The sequence below is a fragment of the Acanthopagrus latus genome, chromosome 11 (assembly GCF_904848185.1).
Source record: "Acanthopagrus latus isolate v.2019 chromosome 11, fAcaLat1.1, whole genome shotgun sequence".
NCBI classification, from domain to species: domain Eukaryota; kingdom Metazoa; phylum Chordata; class Actinopteri; order Spariformes; family Sparidae; genus Acanthopagrus; species Acanthopagrus latus.
This window is the reverse complement of record NC_051049.1, coordinates 23,992,548-24,013,383: the sequence shown is the minus strand read 5'-3', so window position 1 is coordinate 24,013,383 and position 20,836 is coordinate 23,992,548. Positions and strand designations below refer to the sequence as shown.

Genomic DNA, 20,836 nt, shown 5'->3' with positions numbered 1-20,836 from the left:
AAGACACATATTTTATGGCTGCTGAAATGTATGAATCAAGCCATCTCTAGGAAACAAAACAACAGCATGAGTGTATCGGGTTGCCTAGTGAGGGGCGCTGCAATGTGGGGGTAGCTGTGTGTGTGTGTGTGTGTGTGTGTGTGTGTGTGTGTGTGTGTGTGTGTGTGTGTGTGTGTGAGAGAGAGAGAGAGTGAGAGAGAGAATGACAATGAGGGAAACGGTAGGACGGCTTCTGTGAAAGCCCCTGTCATTTCACATCACAGTCACTTTGCTTGGCTCACTGGTGCTAATGGTCCCCCAGCCTCACTGGCAGCAGGGTTATTGATTGAAAAAGCTCGGAGCGGCTACCTTCAGCCGCCGCGTTTTCATTTATGCCGCTTGCGGGTGACATTCGCATGCACATGTGGTGCACGTCATAAGCACCCTGCCAAAAACCCCTTTCACATTCCAAATTGTTAAATCTTTCATATTACATCCAGAGATAGCAGCGGTTTGGGGTTTTCTCACCCCGTCTTCTGCTCATGGGAGTTGTTGGCCTAGATGAATGAGAAACTGGCACCGTCTGAAGGTGCAAATGCGCAAATAATATGTTTGCAAAAACAGGACTGTTAAAAGCACAGATGGGCCCCGGTGAACGCATGGCCATCTATTGTCTCAGGCAGAATTACGAGTGATTTCATATCAAGAAAAGGAATATAAGGCTTTTGTTCCTCAGTTGAGTTCAGTTAGAAGTTTGAAGGGACTGAAACGAAACAGTAATTCTGCTGTTGATGATGGTCATCACACTCTGCACCATGTTCCTATCACATCTGTGCCCTTTTGGGGGGCTGTAACTGAAGAACAATGTCTGTGACCACCCTCTGTCTGTTTCCAATGCAAATTGGATGCTGCATAATGTGTCACGTTCAACTTCTCAACTCTCCGTTGTATTAGTGTTGCCACAGTGTTAGCAACAGCCTGGCCACTGTCAAAAGCAAAAACAGCCCAGGAGCCAGGGTATAAAGTTGTCCATTAACGTTTCTGCAAATCGTGGCTGCGTCCAGGTTTACATGTGTAGCAAACGTGCCATGTCACGTTCACATTGTGAGCTTATTAGTTGACTTTCACATCAGGAGGTGACGTTATGAACGACCGTAGTTTGAGTCACACCAGTGGATATGTTAAAGAAAAATCTCTGGAAACTTCCCTAGATGGATTTTTCCAGAGATTTTCGTGGGGGCCAAAATCTCCTTGATTTCACCAGAAGTCAGACCACTTCCATCCGAATAAAACAAGTCCCAATGATGAAACATTAATTTATTTTTTACTAATCAAGTGGTTTTATGCTCAACCTAAAACAAAGCATAACACTGTAACATCAAGAAACGATCAGTTTGAACGTCTCTGTGGAAACGTTCTTAGCAAGTCAGTTGAGCAAAAATGAGCTGTGAATCCCAATTTGACACAGAAACTTCGATCTTGGTGCTATGAAAAGTCTTTTCAATACATAGCTAGGCAGAATTTGTTACATTCTGATCTAGTGGAATGAATGCTGCTTGATTTATCACCAGAGAACAAACACGCAACCCTGGAGCACTCTCCATCGAGTGAATATCCATCCTTCGACTCTTGTTGCACCTCAGTTTCTATCCCTGTCTTTCACTCTGGTTTGTTTTCTGTTGGAGCTGGAGTTCTATAATCATTACAGTTGTTCCACTGTTACCCGAGGAAAACAACAGAGAGTGCCTCTGTCTGTTTTGGTTGCGCATTGACCACCATGTTTCCTTCATGCTGTAATAATGTAACAGCCCAGTGAAAACAAGTTTACAGGGAACCAGTCTGTACACTGATGGTGTCCTTTTTCTACAACCATTACACTGTGCAATCAGTATTTTTTATATATATATATATATATATATATATATATATATATATATATATATATATATATATATATATATATATAGATATAGAGATATATATAGATATAGAGATATATATATATATAGATATATAGAAAATTTAAAAAAATGTGTTTTTTATATATATAGTATATAGTTGAGAGTGGGAAGTTAAAGGAAAAGTTGTCTATTGCCACTTTAACATTACAGTTACGATGGCCATGAAACCTGAGGTGGTGCTCCTTTTTCCTTGTGATGCAGGAGAGACAAGACATCCCTGACAACACCTCTCAGTGTGTTTAAAGCTCTGTCCATACTACTTCACATCACAGCTCTCATGGCAACAGATACAGTAATGCAGGAGCACATCTTTCACCTGTCATACTGCCCCCCCATGAGGTTTAACATATCATAAGATAATTATAATGTGTGTAATAATGTTGTTGTAAGTTCAGAAATGGTGCAGACACGTACTGTCTGTGAGCGAGCAGATGGTACTGTAATTATTAGGTATGTCTTCTTTGACTGGAGACGTTCTGGCAAATGGGAAACGGGACATTTTCGTCTTTTATCAGCCCTCTTGAGAGTAAATCGTTTTGCTCGTGGAGGTGGAAGTGAACTGCAATTATGTGATCAATCACTTCCTGTAGTCATGACGAGTGTTTTTCCTGCCTGCGTTCGCTCGGTCAGTTACAATTATACCGTCATGTTTGAAGGCCCTGCCGGTAAGTCTTCCGACACGCTGTGCTGAAATAATCACCATCTCCCATTCACTGGTGATTGAATGGTGGGGGTTTGATTTTTATCCCATAATTACCTCTGACATTTTAACAACCTTGCATGTAGATGAGGCTCCGCCACCAACAGACTGCGTCTGCGTTACCGGTTTGGCGTTAGTCGAGAGGAGCGGGCTTTATTTTTCAAGACTCAACAAACATCCTGGGCGACTTTAATTGGGCGAGTCTGTGTTCTAACCTAAAAGATTAATGAGTGACTATCAGTGTAATGGCTTTTCTACCTACTGCACGGTTGGCCAGGGTTCTGTCTATTTTCCCTGCCTCGATTCACATATTTTCAGCCCTCTCAGTCTTCCATTAGTTGCTGCCAATTTGCTGCCAGGATGGATGAAGCAGGGTGCAGTTGCAGCTAGAAGAAAAGCCTCGTCAGTGCTTGTCATTTTTGGACGTTGCGCAGTCGTTAATCTGTCTCTAGTCTTGAACTCTCTTTACTTTATCATTAACCAGGACAGTTATGTGTGCAGTCTTTTGGGCTTTGGACTCCAGGTCCTTTCGACTGTCAAGGGACGACAAAAGTTCTGAAGAAGTGCTTGGAATCTTTGGAGTGCAGCTGTGCAGTGCAGCAGGAGAATTGATGTGGGACCCCAAAGGTGGTGCTATCTGAGTTGGGAGGAATCACTTGTTATTGTTTATCACTTCAGACTGTTCTAAATGTGATGGGATTTAGTTTTTGGTCTCTTGGCCTCATCCATCAGTTCCGCTCTGAGCTCCCCTTCCTACCACTGCTCTAATCGTCTCGTAGAGGAGAGATTAACTGTGTTTCACATAGTGTGATCATTCTCCCCCCTGACTCCCCCAGATCAGGACTTTACTTCTTGTGATTGTAGAGTTCATTGTTGTTCAACTCCATGAGTCAATATGGAGCGGAGTGCGTTTTTAAACATTTCTCGAAGGTTGCAGGAACTGCATCCATTAGGCTGTGGCTTAAAAGCTTTATTATTAAGGGAAATGCTTGTCTAAATGGGCTGCATGATTATTCAGGCCAGACTGCAGCATTGTCCTTAAACACTCCAACCAGGAGCCAAAGTTAATTATTCCATAATACCAAACATTAGCTTGATAAGCTGCAATTGTTCACCCGGCTGAATGCAGAGCTGCAGATTGTCAGATGACCTTTACTTCTTTGCTTATTGCGAACCCATTTAGGACTCAAAATGAAAAATGGCCCGCAAGTAAAGCTGCTGTTATTATACGCCGTTGTTCCTTTGTGAGAAGATGAGACACCAAATTATTCACACAATGGAGAGCTTTTTTCCAGAATTAAGATAAAAAGAAATCGTCTCTCAAGGCTGACAGGAACACATTTCTCAGATACTATTAGGAGCTTTTAATGTCTTCTACGGCACCGCGGGTCATGAATGCATTTTTCATGTTTTTAATTTGACAGCCTGCAGTGTTTTGGTGTTGCACACAGCCTCTTTGTGCAGTGTGGTCACAGGGCGCCAAGGGACTCACCCACTGTCAGTAACCAACACATGTGATTGTGTACATTTAGAGTTTCAAGAATGATATTAAATGTTAGCCTTGCTTTGTTTCAGATTAAACTTTCTAAACGTTTTAAACCTTTTGGCCGGGCAGACTGGTGATGATTGTTAATGGTGCTAACTGATTGGCCGTGGTCCTCGCCACTTCACCGCTGTAGTGTTCACAGCTGTTGCTTGTGCTGTCACGCACCATCCAGTTGGATCTTGCCATGGAAGTCGGTGTTTCCGGAGTAAGAGTTGACTGATGGTTTTTCTCAGGACTGATACCGATTGCTAGAATGAAGGACACTGAAAACAGATATTTGTGGCCGATATTCATTTGCAGTAAAAAATGAAACCCTTTGTGTCATAGGTTCAGACAACCAGGGATGACACAAACCTAAATACAATTTACTCAAGTACTGTTCTCATATACAGTTTGAGTAATAACATTTTCCTGCTGCTGTATACTTCCTCCCCACTACATTTATTTGAATAATTTAGTCACTAGTTACTTTGAAGATTTAGATTGCTCTGTGTTTAAAGGCTATCGACTGTGATGTGTTACCAATCATGTATTGATGAGGGCAGGACATTTTGTGAGAGGATGCTGCATCAGAGCAAATGTAGCACACTTTCACGTGACTTAACTTCAACTCAAAATGATCGAAAAATAATGATCCAGATAATTGGAAAAAAAAAAAAAGCAGAATATTGACCGCAATAATTGGTCTACCCTTATCCCGTAGTTACATGGTGGTCGAACATGCACCTATTACATCACTTGCCCACCGCCCATGTCTTTTTGCTTTTCTAATCAATACTTAGTTGTTCGATGGACAACTACAATTACAAACTGCTGCATGAACAACAGCACTAATCTCACTGATCACATTGAATTTTCTCTAAATTGGCCTACTTTAAAAAAAAAAAAAGCCAACTCATGGTTTCACCAATTAAATCATTTGCAATGTGAAGCAGAAGCAGTAGGAAATGTTTGCTTTCCATTAGCAGTCAGGGAGCATCTTTTCTTGTGTAAAGTCTGGGGAATTGAGTATTACCAGTGTTGTCTCAAGCTTAGCAGTTGGAGGGAAAATTTCATCACAACAGCAAACTGGCAACCTAAGTCTTAAGTGTGTACCAACAGAGATATATATATATATATATATATATATATATATATATATATATATATATATATATATATATATATATATATATATATATATATATATATATATATATATATATATATATATATATATATATATATATATATATATATATATATATATATATATAGGTATTCAGTGATTTGTGTTAAGTATTCACTTCATTTGCGCTGAAGACTCCCACTAAATGATCTGACAGCCGCAAAAAAGTGTCTCACCTGGATGTGTTCTGGATGAACATAACGACCGACTTAAAAACACTTTGTTGGCCTGCTCCCAACACGTTTTTCTAGTCAACCCTCCTTACCTTAATCAGTGGTTGCAGCGTAGAAGATGTTGCCAAGCTTCCCATTTGGTAACCTTGACTGTCAGAATACCTTCTCCATAAAGTCAGCAGAGTGAGTGAAGCAGCCCGTTAATGCTCTAATTAAAAATGTCCTGGAGTATTGATGCCTGGCAGGTAGGAAGTGAGTGCATCGCAGGTCTGACGTGGCAGACTTCACTGTCAATTTCGTTGTTACACTTGTTGAAGGCTGTTCTGCGGAGTGTCGTCACCGCCCTCTGTAGATGCTCTGATGCAAGTTTTGAACTGCTGGCACTCCTTGTGCCAATCAAAACCCACATGTTTTTGCTTGCTTACATACTTTATTGATAGTTTCTCAGCAGCAACTCAGGTACAGGTATTCAGGTGTCTCTACACCTTTTTATATGTAGGAGGGTAAGGGTGGACGCGCAGGTCAACTCGAGGATCAGGGGAATTTTAGGTGTTCCTTTGTGGCAGCTCAGTCTGAACCAGAGGGGCTGTTCTTGGAGTCAGTCGGTGCCTCGGTCACACTGTGTCTTTCGTCAGATTGCTGTACTGTACAGGAATCTTGAAATTGCTGTTCACAACATGACTGATCAGCTACTGAGGCGAGATCTACAAAATCTTTCACCAGGAGGAATCCTACACAAGTCTATCTGTCTATCTAAAAACTACTACTCAGACTCTTTGCATGTCATTTCTGGCTGCTGCTCCCGTGCTCCTCTGTCCCTCCTTCACAGCTCCTAGCACTACCATCCCTCAGCTCACGTCTGCTCTCGTCAGCCGTACCTTGCTGCAATGTTCCCTGACCCATCCCTGTCTCTGACACGTCAATATATCGAGCCTGCTTGATATCTTTCAGGTGTCTGCGAGGCATCTGCTCGCTGCAAGTGCTCAGATTGCATCTTTCCACAATCCACACTTGGATTGAGTGAGTGCTAGGGTTAATTGAGGATTAGGTACAGATAAGTGCGAGTATTGCCCAAGTAAAATTAGTACATTTTCATATTTGCGATCAAGAAAAATCTTCATTTGGTAGCTGCCTGAAGTCTATTTATGCAGATTGGTCATAAAATTATTTCTGTAAATAGTTCTCTTGCTCTTGTGATGAAGAACGCTGATCTGAAGCACCATTCTGAGTAAGTTCTGTAAATAGTTTTACAATAAACAATAAATATTGCAACTTTGGATCAACCTCTATCAACTTCAGGCCCAAATTAAAGGTCCAATTTGTAAGAAAGTTGAGTTTTGATTCTCAGTCACAACTCGTCAATTACTGACACTTTGACTGACTGTACTGACTGTAGGCCGGGTCGGCCACCATCCCATAGCATCGGACCTGGACCTGGACTTCCAGTTTAGGCACTGTCAATTCTGTGTACAGATACGGATAAAGCTAATTTGGTTGGTTGAAAAGATATAGGTAATTGTATTCTTGCTAGTTGTTGGATCGCAAATAATAATCAAAAGTCGAAATCACCATTGATTTTGGCAAGTGGAAAAGCAGGGTCCTCAAGTGTGAGCCCTGTGTTAGATAATGGTAATTTGTTGTCACTGGTGGGAAGCTGCTGATGGATCATTTTGAATCCTTGTCTCTGTCCCTATCTGGTCATGATAGTGCAGTTATTTTAGCACTGATTGATTAATCTGTTATAGTAAATATTTGCGTACAAATAATTGTATTTTGGGGGGGGAATGTATCAAAAGGTAGGCCGCAATTCTGCCGTGTCATTTTTCTGAGAGCTTTACCATCTTCATCCTCTCTGTGATTACAAGCTTGTATCTGGAACAGAGAGATGTTGGACACAAGTGGCCAAAAATGAGTTTTCGCCACAGGATATCTGGGCTCACTCACTGTGACAGAGTGAAGAGCTGAGGAATTGCAGTCGCTCTGCTGCTCCTCCACATTCAGATGGGGCGTTTAAAGTGCCAGTTCACCTGACTCACTCTGTGGCTTTTCTGTTGTTGTTGAAAAAGGTCAGTATGTGTGCCTTTACCAGCTACAGCCACGAAAGCTGCTCTTTGTGCTTGCTTTTGTAAGAGGTTGTTGTCCGAGCAGGGGAAAGGGCAGTCCCAGTTTCAAGCCAGAAGTAGTTCCGAAATTGCACTTCACTGTCTTCTCTTCATAAACACAAGCTTCACTGTGGCACTCCACCACCTCTACCACCCATAGTACGATATAATGACATGTTAAGAAAGCTGTTTGATGACATAACTTATGAAGAGAATATCTTTTTTGCAAGATATTTACCAAGATGTGATAGTCTTGCTTTGATAGCTGGCCATATCTGCAGAATTGGGGCCAGTGGCATTCAAGTATCTCTGAGTAGTGCATTTTTCATTGCAGAAAACACTTGGTAAATTCAGATCTAGTTTGTGGCTTCTCATTTCTCTCTGGCAGTGCCAGCTCCAAGTGCTAACTTCATCCCAGTAGGTATTATTTTCAGCCCCATTACCCAGTGGACTGATGACATTTTACACTCAACAACAAGGTGAAACAATGTCAGAAATGAGAACGAGCCCAATTCTCCCACATCATTGTTTCCTATCTTTAAACTTTAAAACTTGTGAAAGATAAAAAAAAATATTAGACCATAAGAATTCCCCTGGTGAGATGTATGAGGGCTTAGACATGCTTAAACAAGAAATGTTGTTGAGAACTACAGCATTTTTAACTTTTGCACCATTGTTTTTGCCGTATTGTTGGTCAAGATTAGACTCAACTCTCAGTCCAGCAGCCCTGACAAGGAGTGATTTGCTGAACTCTGATGCACTGCTTCATATAATTCAAGCTGTCTCCCAGTAGCTGCAGTTGGGTGACTTTTTTAATCATTTTCATATCCTGAACCTCAGGTGTGCTGGCAGTGTCTACATTGCAGAGTGAAGGCAAACGTAATTTCCTAAAAAGAAAATCCATTTTTAATCCTCCCACTCTTACATTTTACTTTCCCGCCACACTTTCAGCAAAGCAAAAAAGACCCTGAGTTGAAAACAAGTGATCAGAGCGTTTCATCATCTGAATGGATAATGAAATGACGTGATCACCATAACTGCCACCTTTACTGTTAGTGCTCAGACCCTGTGATGGCTTGAAGTGTGGCCATTAGCTCTCCCAGAAGTGCCAGCTAATGCTCACTGTATCTTCATAATGTAAGCAGTTACTGTAAGTTAAGCTCGCTGAGCCCGGAAAATAATGGTCATTTAAAGGTGCTGAAATGTGTCATAACAAGTGTAAAAGGCCTAGGTGTCAATTCAAGTCTGGAGTCCAGATGGAAAATCCTGTTCCACAGACACAGTATTTAGGTCATGTTTTTATAGACGTAATATTTAGGTTCAGACCTCGCAGTTTATGTCCATGCGGGCCCCTCTCTGGTCACGCCTCACGTAGCTGCCCCCAAACTAACACCAGACGGCACAGGAGCCTTGTTTTGACTAGACGGCCCGCAGATGCAGATTCCTCGCCGTCCTCCCCGCTCTTATATGACTTCCACAACGGAACCGACCTGGTTTCCGTCAGGGAGGCTTGACATCCGCCTGCGAACGTGGGGAGGAGGGTGAGACACCTGGAACCCGCCAAGTAGCATGTGGGATGGGGTCAACGTGCCTTCCCCAACTGTCTGTCACATTCCTACCACATTTAACCTGCCCTTCCTCTCACTGTTTGTCTGTCTGACTCCTCGTCTGGCGTGTTCGTTGGTAACATGGCAGTGCTGCTGCCGCTCCCATCCTCCGTCTGATTCAATCTCTCACCAATCATAGGGTCTCCTAAGGTTAACCTGATTACATTTACATTTAAAACCTGAAATTCAGGATCACTGTTCCCATGAATCGACCACTCAACAAAACAGATGGCCACTAAAACAATTTAGAATCTCTCTGACTGATCCGTAAAGGTTAGCCTGCTATCAGCACAGGAAACATAACTTATATTTCCAGTAATATGATGATAGCAGCAGTAAATTCCTTTGCTGCTAGTTATCTTTTGTTGGCAAGAAAATGGGCTCGTATTGAAAACACATTGAGAGCAGCAGTGAGGTAGGTCCTTGCAGAAACATCTAAACATAGCATTTCATACTTTGTGCTGGAACTTTGTTACTTCCTGTCTTCCTGCCCGTGATGCTAACACTCGTTTAGTACAGTGGGTTGGGTTTGACTGGACAATGTGAAGGATGTGTTCAAGCTTCTAATTTACAGTAAAGTATTCGCTAGACATTTCTTGTGAATCCTGTTGCCTGCTAAATTGCTTTTTTGAAACAAGCTGATTTTGACTTTACATTCATGAATTTCCAAATAGCAGGTGCAGCTCATTTTCGGTCCGTTTTTTTCTTTTTTTTTTTTTTTTTCTTGCTTTCACATCATTACAAAGTGTCCTGTGTGTGTTGGTCAACACGTGCCGGGATTTTGCTTCTCATGTGTACCAGGAAGTGTTGTGTAAAGGCTGTGAGTAGACCAGACAGCTCTCCCCCCGCCCTGCCGTCACCTTGGACCCTGCCCCCTTTCTGGCCACGGGCTCACCCACCGCAAACCCGCCAACCCAGCAGCCTGTGAGACAGCTGCGGCACACTTGTGAACAGGAACTCCTCTCAGCCTTGCTGATGACCGGGTCACGCTCAGCCGTCACCGTGGGTGTGTGAATGTCTGGCTTGGTATGTGAGACCGAGCAGTGGAAGACACAGGAAGTGGGCCCGGCGCGGTGGTGCTGAGAAAAGTCACGCTGTCAGGTCAGAGAGGGCGCCGCATAAGCTGAGACAAAACCCCTTTTTTCGCCTGGAGGTTCGGGGTTAGAAGTTAATTTCTAATAAAATGTTATGTTATGTCTTCTGTTCCTCCCTTCAGTCCAGCTTTTGTCTGCTGTCTGAATCAGATCCTCTGTAGTGAAAATACGTAGTTAAGTAGCCTGACACAGGAGATTTTGGGGAGACCTCGCTTCCAGTGACACATCTCAATTAAATGATATACAAGACAAAATCCTTAAACATAACATGGCTTAAAATTATCCAGGGGTATTTGTGTTGTGTTCAAGGTTTGGGCACCCCTGCCCTTGTGTCGTGGAGCCGGTTGTTTATGTAAGGTTTAACCCATGATTGGACGTGATAGCATTCAGTCATGAGCAGAAGCCAGACCTTCACATCTCAGGATTTGTTATGTCATCAAGTCTGGAGGGCGGCCTCATCAACCTTTGACAGTGTTCATGAGAATGAATATATGAACCCATAACCTCCCTGAGTGTTGGACAGACCATCCATCCCTAAGAGATACTGTTGTTGTGAGAGTTCTCAAACAGAAGGATTTGGCCATATTTATTTAGTTAAAACAGCACTGTCCGATGTTGTTTAAAGGCAGATTACGCGACAATCACCTCTAATACTAGACTCTGGATTCAGTAGCGTTTGAATTATTTACTTAGCAGTGGACCTCACATTAAACAAATACTTAAGTGGTAATACCATGATTGCTTCAGACACATTTTGTTGCACTCTGAAAACACAGCAGCAAGCACTTAAGACTAATTGAGATGAATCTACGCATGCTCTTATAATCTTACTGTCTCTACTTCCTGTCTCTCATCTTTCTCTGCTACTCTTACTCTCACCCCCTCCCTTTTGTCCTCACTCTTAAAAAACCAACACACTCTCAGAGAGACACAAACAGTCAACATCAACCTCATTGATTGCTGGAGGCTCAGAGACAAAAAGGATCTGGTCCAATCTGCAGTCCACAGCCATCAGCCTTCCCGATCAGTCTGGCGGTTTGGTTACATGCATTTATCTCTGCTGCCACCGAACAACAACAACCGACTCAACAGCCTCTCTAACAACAACTTTATCTGCTGTCTTCATCAGCAGTAAGTTTCATAAAGTCACCCAAATAACAAAACCTTACATTTAGTATTTTTTTCACCCGTGATTGGTGTATGTATTAAAGTAGCCCGGGCACGTCACTGAAAAGTGTCGTGCGACCGCTGGTGCGAGCCTGTCAAAACAATCCTCATATCCGACTTGTAATTATCACCAGGAGGTTGACGTGATCGCGTTTTCCCCAGTTGACATTTTAGACGAAAGCATCAAAGGAACCCGACACCAGACTACCAGCTTACATCGTCTACTTTCCGATGAGCTCATGCTAGCTGAAATAATTAAATTCTGCACACTATTCTGACATGTAGTGACGACGAGACTCGTTGAAAGAACCCGGTTGAAACTGTTTTGGGTTTTGCTGCGGTGTGTCTGTGTGGAACGGTGCTGTGCTTCTGGTGACCTGGAGCTACATCGAGAGTGAAGTAAGCCATGAAATATTGAACAAGACCAATTTTATTGTCAGCGTAAAAAGCAGGGGAAATAAATCAGAGGTGAAGTTTAGAATTAGGGATTTCAAACTCTAGTTATTTGTCACACATTTCCCTTGTGAAATTCCTCCAAGTGCTACTGTAACTTCGGGCCCTCCATGTCAGTTGGTCTGCCTCAGAGACACAGAGCAAATTACAAACCATTCCCCACTCCGCCTCACATCTCTCGGAGTGGCTGGGTTTTGTATTTACATGTCAGGGGTAAGCCAGCGTGAACCAGACCCCTGACGCACACGACACACCGCTACCATGCCCACATCCACTTGAACATGGACCTTAAAATAAATTGCCCCCTGCACACCCTTTTACTCATTCACAGGGTAACTATTCTCAGTTCAAACTATGGAAAACAAAAAAAAGGAGACATGCCAACAGAGCTAACCCATAGTGACATGCATATGAACGTGCACTAAATTCCACACATAGAAAACCCTTTCACCTGCGGGCCTGCGTTTCACTCATCTGTCTTCTTCTCTCAGATACAGGCAGCATGCGCACACTCAATCACGTCAATCTCGTGTCTCATTGTTGGACGGCGTCCTGGGAGGACAAGCTAAAGCAGGGCTCGCTCATATTTTGTACACCTAGGTAGCGGCGTCGGCTGGAAATGCGAAGCCTTCAGATGACTGCCCTGCTTTCACATCTGCCCAGAACACACGGCCAATGTTGTTTCAGAATTATCTCTCTGACGGGAACATGAAGCGATTTGTCTGCGCAGCACGCTCCAGTATGTGCTTCATTCCCCCCTCATCTTCATCTCTCTCGTTGTCTTCCTGTTTTCTTGCCAGAAACAATTTACTGTTATTCTTTTTCTCCTTCCCCTACAAACCTGTTGCGGTGCTGCAGATTGATGGAGCGTTAACCTGAAGCTGAGCAGGAATGCATCGGCCTGTTTTCTGTTAACATATTCACTAATCACAAACCGATGATAATTCATCATCAGTACTCTTTGATGCATGTTTCACGTGTCTTCTCTTAATTTTTGGCCCCGCCATCAGAGCGTGCAGCGAATATTCCTGTCACTGTATGAACTTCTTATGCACTCGTCCCACTCATCGGTCTTCGATCAAAGTGATATATCTCTGACGCGGTTATTGCTTCAGATCCGCCCTCTTTGAATTTACATTTTTCACTGTTCGATCATTCAGTCTGACTAATGCTTTTTGTTCGGGGGCACTCTCAAATTGAATTTAACAGTGAGTAAGGGTTGGCCGCAGTAAAGAGACAATGTCAGCTGCTGAATAATATGCGGCCACGTTGGTCCCATGTGTTTCAGTTTCATGTTTGTGAGCAGGATGCCGCCGCGCTGCCTCTGCTGTATGCCACTGTGAACCTCATTCCCTCAGGGGAAATTACTGTCAGACTTCTGAATTGGTGAGCAATTTGATGTAAGCAGGATTAACAGAGGCCGAGTTAACGATCCAGTGATTTAGAGGATTCAGGATTTATAATGTTCTCTCTAAAGAAGTGCTCATGGTGCTGGTGTGGGGAATATTATCTTCATTAATTTTCTTTAATCCTTAAAAGGAATAAGACATAAGCTGATATCAATATTCTGATACTGAAGCTATTTAAATTTTAAATTGCATTACAACTGTTTCTGATAGCCTGTCCCCTTTAAATTGTTCTGGATTAATTTGGTTTAAACATGTCTTTGAGAGTGTGAGAGTGTGAGCTATAAAGCCCATTACACACAATTAGTTAAATTGAAATAGTTTAAAACTGAGGCTTTGATTGAAGCTGTGTTAATTCTTTTTATATTAACGATGGGACAAGTGACACTGTTCAATGTGAAAGAGGATTAATCCATAGAGTATCACCAACATGACATACTGTTTTGGTTCAATCTCTCGGCTCTGATCAGCCCATTTCCAGTCTCAGCAGGTGGACGTTTTCCGAAAGCAAGCAGCAAGCAGAAAAAGTTGGGGACTATTATATAAGGATACCGAAGCATTTAGCATTGAAAGGGGCAGGTGTTTTCATCAAGAGTTGGTGGAGACCAAAACAGAGCTAAAAGAAGGGTGAAACTTGTACTTGAATTCTGAGTTGTCTGGATTTTAACCCCACACCTGCGAAAGATTTCACAAGACCCAACTTTTGAACCTAAACCATAATCTCTAAAGGTCCACTTTGTGATAAAGTTGGCCTTTGAGTCCTACAAAGTCAACTTTTAACTAACTGTAACCTAGATTTTTGTGCCAAAACCTAACCAGATCTTAACCACTGTGCTGTCATAATATAACACCTAAATAGTCTGTAGAACATGCACAATAAAAAAAAACAAACAGGTACACATCTCAAAGCTTTTGGAAATCTACAGCTACAATGAAGGATTGACCCATTATTGTCTCTCCACAGATTTAGCATTTCACTCCTTCAACATTGTCGGACTTAAAATGGACAGTTTAGAAAAATACATTACTCTACCGACCAGTCTCGATATTAAGGGGTCCTCTGCTAGAAGCCTCTTGCACTTCTTCTCTAGCTTCAAAACATGTAAACAGACTGTAGTGGATCTGAATCTGTGCACTTTACCCTTTAATTCACTCAACATTTTTTTTTAATTGGTCTGCATGAATTCACTGTTGGTGCATGTCAGTCCATTCATTTTCAAGCACAGGAGGTGAGACTCAGGTGTCTAGTTTCCACTTGACGGTGAGTCATGAGACAGTATGTGTCGACTGGGTGCCACAGTGTTGTCAGAGTGTCAGGAGGAGGCTGGAGGCCACGGGGAGAGTGCTCGCCTTGTTGCATCTCTTGCACCTACGTGTAATTTGTGCATGTGTACAGTAGCATGCCTCAGTTACAACTGTTCAACCTTTAAAGGGTCATTTCGAACAAGTCACAAGAAACTTATTTTCGAGTTTACTTCATAGTCCTTGGGATAGTTTTGGTTTTGCGCGCGCACACACACACGTACACATTTACCCTACTGCAGTGACCTACAGCTGGGGGGCTAAATCTGTCAATTACCACAGCCTGTGGTCATTTATATGCCTGTAAGCACTGATATTCAATACCAGGAGTCCTTTAAAATGTGCCTGGCAATATTTCCAACACTCTGTGTTCATCTAATTGACAAGCGGAGACAAGTGCTCAGACTTGAAGAAGCCGTCCCAGCCAAAACAATCAAGTATCAGTCATAAACTGCGTACTTTCACAGATCTTTGATGATCTGTGTGTATGCAGCAGGCTTGGACATGTTCACAAACAGGCGATTAGGCGTTTATATGCTCGGCGTATTGTGCAAAACTCCAAGGAAAACTGTTAGTCTCTACAGTTCACAGTTGACTACAGACATGACAATTTTTGTTCTTTACAGTCAAAACCAGGATAGACATCAATTAATTTGAATATTGCAGAAATTGGCTGGGGGTTTTATGTGTGTGCATGCATGCATTCACATGTGTATGATGGTTCTGTGTGTGAATGTGTGAGAGGTCCTGAGGGGCAGGGCAGGTATCGGGGCTGGGCAGGGAGGTGTGTGTTGCCTCCCCTGTCTGCCCTCGCCTGTCACAGTGTGGTGTGATGTCCGCTCTCAGTCTGTTCTCACGCCAAGGATCATACTGAAAACACACACTTCTCCTCCGTCAGCCAATCTCCTCAGTCACGCACAGAGCACAGCCGAGCCAGCATGGAAATGTGTCAGAGCTGAAACAATCAGTGGATAAGTACAGGTGTCCAAAAATGTGAAAATAATTAGTTGACTTGTTGAATGTCTTATGTCAAACATTTGCTGGTTGCAGCTCCTCAGCTCCTGTTACTTTTATACAATGTGCACCACTGTGAATGGATCTGTTGTCCTTGTGTCACCTTGTCCTCAGTGTTCACATCACGTTTTTGACATATTCAACAACGATTCCAAAAACGTTTTCACGCCGTGTAAGATGTAAGTAAACCTGATTTTGAGATGAAAGAAAAGCAAAATATATTTGTCACACCATCAACTACTTTTGTAGTTGCCAGCTGTTGAGGTGAAATGAAAACCGATAAACTATTAACCTTTCATGATGTCTCATGAAGTATGTTTCATGATCCTTATAGATCAGGAACTGAAAATATGATGGATAGTGAGAATCTGGAGGGACATTGGACCATATTTCAAGATAAAACAACATGTTTGATGGCCCATTAGCTAACATTTGCATTCAGCTACATCCGAGCTGCTATTCCCATTTGAGTATATCCAGTGCATTTCACTCCTAGGTTTGAATAAATGTGTCATTTGAGCTTCCCACCCTGAGAGTGTGAATATGGTCTATTGTTTCAATTAACAAAACGGCTTTGCACTATAAGATTAAGCACACTACACATTAGAACCAGTGCTTTCCCTGAGAGATAGTTAACATTAATCTGACGTAGCTTTCTGATAAAGGAGATGTGTGGCCTTTTTGTTTTTTGGGGGAAAATTAGGACATTTCCGACTCCAATGCAAGACATATTACATACTGTAATACGTGCATATCAAGTGCATCGTCATGCTAGCATCAGTGCATCCTGTCACACGGCAGTATGATGACACTCAGCAACCATCACTGTTTACCATATTGTTTATTTGATTCTGTGAATCAGTTTAGTCTCATCAGAAATACGAGTCATAGCAGTATAAGTAAGATGATTAATAACCATCTGATGTTGTCTTTAACCATTCTCATTGCTTCAGAGTGATTTGAATGTAAAGGAGCAAAAGTGTTATTTGATATTTTAAGATAAATATGCTCATGTGATCATGTTGTGTTTTGGTAACCTTTAATCTGACTGGAGTCTCAGAGAGGTCTGCCTCACCTCCAGGGATTTTCTCTGGAATCACTCTGTAATCCCTGCAGATGTGAAAAGGCAACACCATTTTACACAGCAGGTCCCCATTGTATATACATTACATTGTGTGTACGCCTGTGTGGACGATGGGGTGGGTGGGGTATTCAAGTTCAGGGCCGTGAAAATAGTTCGATTTGGGCCACAGCATGGCTGTTGTCAGTTATATAAGACCCCCTTTCCATTGTGTAACTGTGTTTATTTAGTTTTCCAGCAAATCCTTTAGTAAAGAGGTGAATCTTGTAGAAAGACTCAGGAGGATACACAGGCCTCAGAGGTGGAGTGGATGAAGTATTTTGTTGGCACCGCACTTGGAAAAAAGACATCAACAGTGTTGGGAAACGCTCTTGGGACTGCATGGGGAGGTGCAACATAGATTTTTTTATTTTTTTTTTAAATTCATGTAGGGACTGCTATGCTGGTGCTTTCACTGTTTGTAATGTGTTTCTACTCTTCATGTAGAAAGAATGTTTTACTCCTGTGTCATGACATGGCAGGATACCTCACCGTTGTTTGTTGCTTTTTTAGGTGTCTTTTGAAGCTCCGCTGTGTTGCACTGTGCAGCTTTGAATACCTTCATCCTCCCACAGCACTCGAGTCATATGATGATGAATGCAGCAGCTCAGTGAACATGACAGCAGTTTCAACATTGTACTTTTGTTTCAAAATTAGGGATACAATGAATGTCTAATCTGGTGCAATACAATATGTTTTTTTGTTTAGTTTTTGTTGTTGGTCATCGATTTCGCGGAAACAGAGAACTCATTACAAAAGAACAACGTAACTGTTTTCATGTCATTAAGTCCATCATTGCACCATCTTTGAAAGAGAAGACATTTTTATCATAAAATCTGGGAACCAGATTCTTCCCATGAAAATCAATATATAATTGAATAAATAAAGTAACTCAGTGTCATTTTTAGCCTGCTTTACAACTACCTACTCCATGAATAGAAGTTTGCGCTACGTACTACTCGCTGATGGCAGATGCTCATCGACTCTTGACCCCTGTACCCCTTTAACATCGTAATTTAAAGACTAAAAAGTTACATTGAGGCAGGAGTTGTTGCCTTTTTGTGACATGTGGGAGAGAAAAAGAAAAAAATCAAGTTTGTCATTGCTCATTGCCAACATTATGTCTCCATGTCCTGTTTATTATGGTCTTATCAAACCTGCCCAGTTAGGCGAACCCAAGACACTCGGTTGTGTAATTTTGCAGCTGTGCTTCTGTTCTGATGGTCACTGTCTGTGTGTGTCTTTCACTTGTGACATTGTTATTTGTGTTCTTTTAGTTTAGCTTCCTCATGGAGACTCTATGTCGATGGTTAGTGGAGATGCACTACCTTCAATTCAGAAAGAGACAAACAGTGATGTCGTGGCCCATAGTAATCTTTCAATGAGGATATCCTCATAATGCCAGTTCAGTAGACATTGCCAAACCGTAATGCCTATTGCATGTAGCTTTACAAAGTGATGCAGGGATGTCACAGGCTCATCAATGTGCCAGCGCAAAACAGATGTGACACAACAGCTGAACATCAGCCACTGCCATCAGTAAATGCCATCTTATTTGTTGATAGGCAGTCAGCAAGGCAAATATCCGCTGATGCTGATGTTTGGATGTCAGTGCATCACTTTTCAAATGGATGCATAGCACTGTGATCGATGAAATCTTAAAAAACTGTCCGATTTGAGGATAAAGCTCTGAAGGACCCCGGGTGCTTCACCATTCACTGTGGCTCTGCTCATACAAAAGTATCTCAAATCTGAAAGCCCCCACCAGTCCTCCCTTACTGAATACAAATTATTTTGGTAACCAGGCATCAAAATACAGAGGCATGTTTCTGCTCAGATCGCTTAGCAACAGTATGTAGTTACAGGAAGTAAAAACTGAATCACTGCAGGGTTCAGAAACGTTCCACTTCCCTCACCTCTTTTTTTTTTTTTTTTACATACACGCCTGTGGGCCGTGTCCACCCTTGGCAGCCCCGGGGAGGTCAACATTTAAAGCGAGGGGGAAATCAGCTCTGACAGAATGACAAGCTTCTCCGCTTCTTAGCGCTTACCATAAACTCATCTAATTGCTCTGGGCTCCAAACCCACAATAAGAAGTCATCCGCTGGGGCCCAGAGCTGTGGGAGGCTCCAGCAGACTTCCGGAAAATTGGAAAGAGTAGAAGAGACTCACACGTGTGCACACACACACACTCACCCATGAGCACACACACACAGGCACATACACACATATACACTGTGAGCTTGTAAGTTGAGCTCCTGACAGAGTCAAACTTTTTCTTCCTGCAGCTACCAGTTTGCACAGAAACACCCACCTTTTCGATTGGTTAATTCTGTATATGACTTTCCCCTAGCAGATGTTTGATAGCCCAGAGCAAGTGTGACTCTGTAAGTGCACGTGTGTTCATGTCCGTGTGCCTTCGCATCTTTGTCATGAGATCAGGTTAATAATAAAAGCAGTGCAGGGGGTAAATCACACTTGGCCGCTTTCTCACCCGTTTCCCAGCTTCACTGGAAACAGTCTTGGCAGGTGATCACAGGTCAGGGGCTGCAGGGTCAGCAGGCAGACTGATGAACTCGAATCCTGTCGGACAGTTAGAGGATGTGTTCCTATCAGTTGGTTAGCAGACTGGATCAGCACATTAGCACTCCAGGAAGCCTGATTGCCAGTATCAGCTTTACAGGTCACACAGTTATACAACGGCAACTGACTGGCTCTCTTTTTTTTTTCTTTTTTTTTTCGCTTTGGCGAGAGTGTTTGCCTTCTGTCTAGAGATTTGAAGTCAATCTACAATGATTATTTTTGAATTAATCAAGTTTTAGTGTATGTTTTGTAAAATGTTTGATAATGGTTAGAAAATAGTTCAGGTTTAGTCAGCTAAATTACGCCACGATTTTTCCAGTTTTATGATTCAGTATTTTCAGATTTTGTGATTTTAAGGTTTCTCAGCACTGATGGTTATGCCATTGTAAGACAGTGGTGTCTGGATTTGTGAAGATCAACAAATCATTGGTTTCATTTCCTGAAAACTGTCATTCACATTTTAAATTCTTCCATCGCTTAAAGAGTTTCTCAGATCCCAAGTGTTCCCTCTTCCCAAACAAACCAATAAAGGATCTTTTGAGCAAGGAAAACAAACTAAACATCTCGGACGCTGTAAGAGCTACCTCTGGTACCTGTCAGCTGAAGATAAGGATCTGGAAGTGTAGCTGCAGGCTAAGGTAGCTGTGCCCTCTTTGAAGTGTATCTCGTGAAATGAAAAGCATGAAAGTGAGAAGGGGTGGTAACACTTTTTTAAATCCTTATTATCATATAAGGATTCATAAGTTATGTGTTGTGGTTTCAACTGTTTGCTCAATAGCATTCTGTGGTTGAAAGAGATATGAAGGTAATGACGCTCTGTCACTGTCGGAGGTAAAAAGCCTCAGATGACTCAGAAGGATCTGTTAATGACTTGAAAGGTGGAGATGACTCAGATAGCCGGGAGCCAAATAAGCTCTGTGAGGACTAAATTAGGCTCATTGTGATCTTTTGAGCCCAAGGGATGACTTATCAGAAGATTCACAGATCCCAGAGGCCTGACGAGGCCTAAATGATGGCCAAGCCGCTCCGGTAATGTTTTGGAAACGGTACAGTGTCTTGCAGATGCCAGGGTCATTACAGCAGAGCCATTAGGAAGGATCTGCCACCCTCTCTGCAGTTGTAATGGGGCCCGTTCCCCTTTTAGTGCACACTCGGCTGTAAAGGTTGAATCCCACGGTAAACCATTGGGTCAAATAAATACACAATTACACTGTTGTCACTTTGTGGTAATAGTCTTAGATCCTCAGGCAAAGTTTCCTTGACAGCTCCACGATAATTACATAATATTGAGATGGCAATAATTGGCCATAATGTGAAATGTCAGAGGCTGTTAAGGAGCAGGATGGTTGCATCTGTTGCAGTCGGCCCTGGGTAATGAAGTTTAGTTCTGCTACAAAATCAATTTGTTTAAGATGGAACATTTAGAAATCTGCTCACAAATTCTTGACTCAAGCTGTTCAT

General features: G+C 42.3%; 1 protein-coding gene across 4 annotated transcripts in view; it reads left to right on the top strand.

Moving 5' to 3' along the window:
* Window positions 1–20,836, top strand: part of ddah1 (dimethylarginine dimethylaminohydrolase 1) — an 87,498-nt gene that overhangs the window by 8,525 nt on the left and 58,137 nt on the right. Inside the window, exon 1 of one of the 4 annotated variants that reach the window (XM_037114506.1) lies at window positions 10,171–10,337. The exons of the other annotated variants lie outside the window; for them this stretch is intronic. The gene's annotated coding sequence lies outside the window, so the exon portion shown is untranslated. Of the gene's footprint in view, window positions 1–10,170; window positions 10,338–20,836 lie in introns of those variants that run through there. 4 annotated transcript variants of the gene reach the window in all.